The sequence below is a fragment of the Lethenteron reissneri genome, chromosome 10 (genome assembly GCF_015708825.2).
Source record: "Lethenteron reissneri isolate LAM-NWPU_2019-01 chromosome 10, ASM1570882v1, whole genome shotgun sequence".
In the NCBI taxonomy this organism is placed as follows: domain Eukaryota; kingdom Metazoa; phylum Chordata; class Hyperoartia; order Petromyzontiformes; family Petromyzontidae; genus Lethenteron; species Lethenteron reissneri.
Genome location: NC_083788.1, coordinates 8979245 through 8986730, shown reverse-complemented (window position 1 = coordinate 8986730; position 7486 = coordinate 8979245).

Genomic DNA, 7486 nt, shown 5'->3' with positions numbered 1-7486 from the left:
CCACCTCCCCAAAACTATGTAGTGCAGCAAATTATAACCGATGGACACCAGGGTGACGGGCGCGATGAGAAAGAGGGCGCAACGTGTACTTACTCAGTCCTCACACGTGACGCTGTTATAGAAAGCTTAGCATTGCACGTGAGTGGCAGACAAAACAGGAGCCGAAAGATGAAGGGGAAAACGTCGAGACTCATTTGGTGTGAAATTGGACCCCGGTGGCCTTGCGCTGCGAGTGTGGAGCATCGTCAGCCTTGGCTTTGGCAGTTGGATGGGTGGGTGGGGCGGGTGGTGGGGGTGGTGGTGGTGGTGAATTCCCAGGGGCTGCGGCAGCAGAGATATTCCCCCGTGACAACGGGCACGGAGATCAGCCTTCCTCTCTGTCTCTCTCTCGCGGTTCCGTCTGGACACCTGCCTGGCGATGAGATAGCGGACCCGACATGAACGAGCGGCGGGGCTTCCCGTGGTATAAGCGTTCGACAGCAGCACACTAGACTCGCAATTCGGAGGTCGCCGATTCGATTCGATGAATGTATGTATGTATACCATGTAGGGTTTCGTGACCGGTATTTTTTTAATCCTTTATATTAAGTTCACTTGCTTGCTTGCTTGCGCGCTTACGACCGTGCAAATCTTTCGGTCGTTTTTTAACCCACTTCCCGTGATCCAATCGAGCTGACATTTTGCACACAGACTCGTTGTGCGTGACAATTTATTTTCGTGAAATGTTTTTTCCAAAATTTTACACTTTTTAGGAAAAAATAAATTATATATAATTACCAATTGCTTAATGGTGGCCGGCAATCATCTGACCCATAGGTGGCAGCCATCTCAAGCCAGAGGACGAGAGGACTCTAGCCGCCACGCATATAAAGGATTTATAGTGAAAAACTTTGTTTTTACGGGTTAATTTTTTTATAATAAAGGCGTTTTTGGGTTAGGTCGCGTAAATATAAATGTGTCGTTAGCCCGCCACCACCCGACACAGCCAATTAGTAAGGTCTGTCACGGGGGAAAAAAAGTGACAATTAGTTAAATAGTTCAGCACATCGGTGTGTTGGAGAGTAAACTCAACAACATTTGTAAATTTGAGTAGTCCGACGTTTCGCTGGTGATTACAACCAGCTTCGTCAGACGATTTGGCAGAATTGCGAAGAAGTCTTCCTGTTTCGAAAAAAAAACCCCTTTAGTATGTTGAACTTTCATCTTCTTGGTTCTTTCGGTAAAGTCACGTAGAATGGAAATAATAAAATACAAAAAATTAAACATAATAAAATATGTTATTATATTATTTTATTATGTTTTATTTTTTTATTTTATTATTTCCATTCTACGTGACTTTACCGAAAGAACCAAGAAGATGAATCCCTGCAGTCACGAAAGCTTTAAATCGAAAAAAAATATGTTGAACTTCTTTCGCACCGTACGTAGACCGACCGCACTAATCGGAGGTGCGGGGGAACGACAACAAACTCAAGACGCAGTTTTAAATGAAAATAGTTTTCAATCTAGATTTAAGAAAGAGATTATGCTGCGAGTTGAAAAAAAAATAACGATTTCCCACGCATCTCTGTTCACCTGGCATTGTAAACTTGGTACGTCGCGGTTGATCGATCAACGAACGGGTCGCTTGCCGCGGGGTAAAGTGTGGCTGCTCGTTCATCTTCTAACAACCTCTGGTCGGCGTGGAGGAGTAGGCCGGATTTACTCTCGGGCTTCATGTAACGGAGGCCCTTCTGCCAGCGGTGGCAATCGCAGGTAATTGCAGGGCTTGCACCAATTATCATCGGTAATTAGGTAATTTAAGCATTAAAGCCTCACTGTTTGTATTACTACCAGTTACGTGCCGATTTTTTTTTGTAGTTCGTTCGAACGTTGGCTAAGATGTTTACAATTGGCGCGCGTTACATGAAAGAAAAATCCGCTAGAGCTGAACTGACCAAAGTGAATAACAACCGAGTGTTTGGCATCGGGATTTTTCGTGGTGGTTAAACAGCAAAGGGAAGGAATTGGGTGTTCAAGGAGGGGCCCACCGCAAAACTATAGCAGCCTCCACGCCCCTGCATGCCGTCTCCCCCCACCCCCTTCCATCATCAAACACAACGTGGATATCTATGGGACCTTTTTTGCCCGTATCAAAATGAATAAAAAATAAGGATAGATTTTTACCCTTCCTGGCGATTCAACAGGAGGCGTTAAGATGTTCAAACACCAGATAGACACATTTTTGCAAGGAATACAGTCTGCATGGACCACACGTACTTGTGGCAAAACGTGTAAACAAACATGCTCTGCCATGGGTTCGATCGCGAAAATATATAAATGTGTCGTTAAAACCCGCCACTACCCGACACAGCCAACTAGTAAGGGTTGTCACGTGAACAGAACGTGGCCAATTCGTCACTAGTACAGCACACCGGTGTGTTGGAGAGCCAAGCCACAACGACATATTTATATATTTACGTGATCTAACCCCCAAAAAACCTCTATTATGGATGATATTGGTCGCGAAAGCCGACTTGTTAAACAAACAAGCTCTGATAATATATGCAAATGTATTTGGCCTACACCAGAGACACTAGACTTCTTTGTGGCCTTGTCTCACCAGTGTTAGACCAGAGCACGTCAAATGGCAAACAGCGCAAAGGCAAAATATTAAAGTATCAATAGCTCGGGAAGAGCAGTTATATCTATGGGACATTTTTTGCCAGCCTCAAAATGATGAAAACACAAGCATCGGGTGCACCCTCTCCGGCAATGAAACAGAAGTTGTTGAGATGTTCCAACTCCAACAAGATACCTTTCGGCAAGGCATCAAGTCCGCATGTACCATGAGCAAGACACGTATGAATGCGGCAACAATGGTCTCTGATGGTGAAGACGTCGAGTGAAAACCAGCCGACACATGCTACCCGCTACATTGGTTGATTCATGTCCCGTGACCGATCGGCCTTTTTCATGGTCGAGACTGGGTCACGAAAGAGTAAAGTTAGAAGTCACACGCGTGTAAGAAAAGTCTCCGCTGTAGGACATTTTGGATGCGCTCCATTTGCTACTCTTGGGAGTAGTGCAACATCTCACCGACAGGCAGCCTCGTAAATACCAGGATGCAAAAAAAAAGATCTTGCAGCTTTGTAGGCTGGAAGTGTGTTTTTTTACTGCTGCGCGGCTGCGTTTGGGGTGAAATGAATTTGCAGCAAGGTTCAAAGCACGCCGCTGGTCACTTTGGACACCGTTGTGCCCTTGTTGTTTGCTCGTCTGTACTTTGTTGTTGTTGTTTTTGCTAATATGCACTTTTTTAAAGTGGAATATACGTGACGTGGCATGCTAGCAGGGCGATATTAGGATATATATATATTATATGATACAGGATCCACGATCATCGTATTGTGCGTTACACGTAATATAACGCTACATAATGATTATCGTTGCTTAAATTTCGATTTAAAGCTTTCGTGACTGCAGGGATTCATCTTCTTGGTTTTTTCGGTAAAGTCACGTAGAATGGAACGTGACTTTACCGAAAGAACCAAGAAGATGTATCGTTGCTTATTTAATTTCCCCTAAAAAACTTTCTTTTTCTGGAACAAAAATGTTTCACGAACTCACAAACGCTCTAATTAATGTTGTATATAAATAGCTATTACCCATGACATTAAATTAGTGCCTTGCAAATTAGTTTTCGTTATAAGCGTCGTACATTATAATGTTTAGAAGACTTATGTTGAAGAACTTTAAATCGCTCTTTATTTGCTACTAAAAGTACAGCGATAGCACGGAAACTGTACGATAAAAGTGTGAACAACAACTTACCATTGTTCTCACTTTCATACGTTGCATTGCCTTGATACTTTTCGCCGTTTGGCACTCCCTGACCCTAACACTGGTGGGACAAGGCCATAAAGAAGGCCGTTGTCTCTGTTGTAGGCCAATCAGTTTAAACTACAAATTATCAGAGCATGTTTGTTTGCATGTTGCGTCACAGGTTTGCGTGGTTTGATTTGGTGTTTGAACATCTTAACACCTGTCTCATTGTCAGGAAGGGTAAAACATATTCTTAGAATTAGTTTAATCATTTTGGGGAAAAAAGGTCCCATAGATATGTTCTCCGGATTGTAAAACGCACTTTACGCTTGCCCTGTATTTCAAATGAAAAGTTTGGGTTGCATCCCACTTTGCCAGGGCGTCTTATAGCCTGGAGAGTGTTGGTAGTTACACGTGGCACATGCACGACACCCGCTGCCAATATCGCTCTAACCAGGCGAAGCGGCGATGAAATTGTTTTAGCGCTGGAAAACGACACGGCCGCCCCTTCCCTGCAGGTTTCACATTCCCTTATCGATGCTGTGCAAGAAGAAAACAAGGGGAAGGTTAGGAATGTCACCATCTGAAATTGTATCTAACCCCAATGCCGCCATCACAAATTGTGTTTTTTCGTGGGTCATGTCAAGGTGGACGACGTTTTTACCCAGCTGATTTGAGGCTCCGTCTCACACTCACACTCCGGTCTCACCGTGAGGCCGTTGCTTTAATGCGTGAGGCGCAAATGAGACTTTGAGGACAAGGGGAGAAGTTACTGAAAAGCAAATAGACTTTGGGCCTTAGCAGGGTCGTGTCTGTGTGTGCATCTGCCTTGTGGCTGCAGCTGGCAAATGCCGTAAAGCAGAATGGTTTGTGAGAAATACAGGGTCACGAGGGTCATTTCTCAGCCCAGGGAGACAACAGCTGACCAACCACGAGGACAGTCTTTACATACGTGCTTTAATAATATTAATAATGCGACGATAATAATAATTATACGCTTGGGCCCTCTGTTATTGAACACGTGTAGGCTTTCGCCACCGGTTTCAACCAGCGAAACGTCGTATATACTCGATAATAAACGTGACCGGGTTTGGTCTCTAGCACACAATCACGGTGCGTTGAAGTATGCACACATTTGCACGTTCCCTTCACGTAGACACACCTCACGCACTGGCAGTGTCGGGTTTTCACGATCTGACCCCCCCAAAAAATACAACTCTCATCACGACCCCTGCGGGCGTGTCTTTCGCACTTTTGACAAATTGGCCCGAAGAACATCGGGGGCCCCTTGGTGAGTTGCCCCATCGCGGATTGGCTCTGCCTGAGAGAAAAGAAAAAAATCTTGGACTGTGTGGTTTTTTTTGGTGCGAATAATCAACCCCGGCGTTATTCTTTGGATCTTTCGGTAAAGCCACGTAGATAGAACTATAATAATAATAACAATATCACAATTCCTGCAGTCACGAAAGCTTTACGTCAACTACATCATTAGAACTCCTTTGCCAGTACCAAAATATAATAATAGGGGTTTTCCACTTTACAGAAAGCTGTCTCTGGTGTGGACCAATCAGTTTTAAGGACAATGCATATATTATCAGTTTTTTTTTATTTGTTTGCATTTTGACCACAAGTATTGTGGTTAATGCACACATGATTCCTTGTAAAAAGGTTTCCGTTTTGTTGCCAGAAAAAATGTAGAAACCCCCTATTATTAAAGCTTTACGTCAACCCTAGCGTTACTGCCCTTTGTAAATCCGCAGCTGGATGAAGGCATTTGCCACGTCGCATCGATCCCTTGTTGGTGTTGTAGCCCCCCCACCCCTCCATGCCTCGCCTGGCTGCTCAGCGCGTGTTGCTTAAGGGGGTGACGGGGCTATGGCTGATTCGTATTCGTCACTGATTTTGGCCGTTGCCGGAAATTGAACTTAGGTGGCTGGCTTTCGGAGCGCAGCCGCTATGCTGCTGCTCACCCACCCCCCACCACCCGCCCCCCCCCACCCAGAAGTGCTTCGCGTCTACCATACTCAAATCGATGCGCTTCTGCGGCCGTCTGGAAAGCTCTTCAGTCCGTTATTAGGAAGCCACTCGGAGCTTAGCGCTTTGAAATCAACTATCTTGAAAACTCACTTCTTTAGAACTCATTTTTGTGTTCAGTTTGTTGTCCTTCCCCAGCACCTCCGATGTTCACGGTTGGCTACGTACGGTACGAAAAGAGTTCAACGTACACACATACATACAATGGCTTATCAGAGCCAACGTACTTATTTGTGCAAGGAATAAAAAAAAATCGTAGCATAGATGGAGTGAATTGTTGTTAACTCACACGGTACATGCAATCGAATCGCACGTGAGAGAATCAAATATATAATGCGTGTAGATTATATGCAAATTGTACTCTTAGGCTAATTGAGCAGGCAAAGCCGCGTGAAATGAGACGGAACAAACTCGAGTTTGAAACGAGACACAAGACGGAATCGACTCTTGAATTTGATCACGAGCCTGAATTGTGACGGTCCGCTGGGAATGGGGGTAATAAATTGACAAGTGGCCAATAGTTTTCCTCTCTCTCGACGCTGTGGAAAGTCAATATGTACCCACTTTACTAACCTATTAAGCATAAAACAAAAAAAAACTAATTTATTCATCTGCAGCTACCCAACATTTTAATAATACGGTTTAATCCCCTTTTTTCGGGAAACAAAACTGAAATCTTTTTACAAGTATTCATGTTTGCATTAACCACAATACTTGCAGTCAAAATGCAAACAAAAAACATACTATGATAATATATGCATTGTCATTTAATCTGATTGGTCCACACCAAGGGACGGCTTTCTTTTGAGCCTCGACCCAATTGGTGCTCGACCAGAGGACGCCAAACACTTTGTTCCCTGACAGCAGCAGCAGAGATATGGACACTCATATTCTTATGTTTTTTCAGTAAAGTCACGTAGGTAAAAAATTAAAATTAATAAAAGTAAAATAAAAATAAAATAAAAATCACGACGTCGTGATTTTATTTTATTTTTATTTAACTTTTATTAATTTTAATCACGACGTCGTGATATTTATTTTATTTTTATTTTACTTTTATTAATTTAAATTTTTTACCTACGTGACTTTACCGAAAAAACATAAGAATATGAATCCTTGCAGTCACGAAAGCTTCAAATCTAGAATATGGACACTCCTATCGTGAAATAAAAATCAACATGACGAGTAGACCTGTCTGCTTCAGAGCCAGTGACATTACACAATTTCCTTTTAGTCATCAGCTGATAAATAATAATACTACTTTTGCCCTTCCAGAAAATTGCTTTAGCCAGAGACGTGCCGAGTCATGTGGCTGATATAAAAACGTAAAACAACAATTACATTTTTCAGTACACTACAATTCAGACCACGCATACCCATTAACGTATTTATAATCCGCCTAAACACCGTCAGCTGGCGAGTAGGTAAAACATACAATAGTCACAAGAATATTTCTTAGAACATTAAACCAACATATTTTGCCACGGCGGTAAAAGCGGTCAGCAACACAGGAACTTGCAATCCAGAAGGTGGCACTGTTAAACGTCGACCTCCCGGCACGGCAGTCAAAACGATGGGGGGTGCAAGTTTCCTAAATCCCCACGGCCACCTCTGCCCACCGACTAATACAGATGGACACACCAGGTCGCGC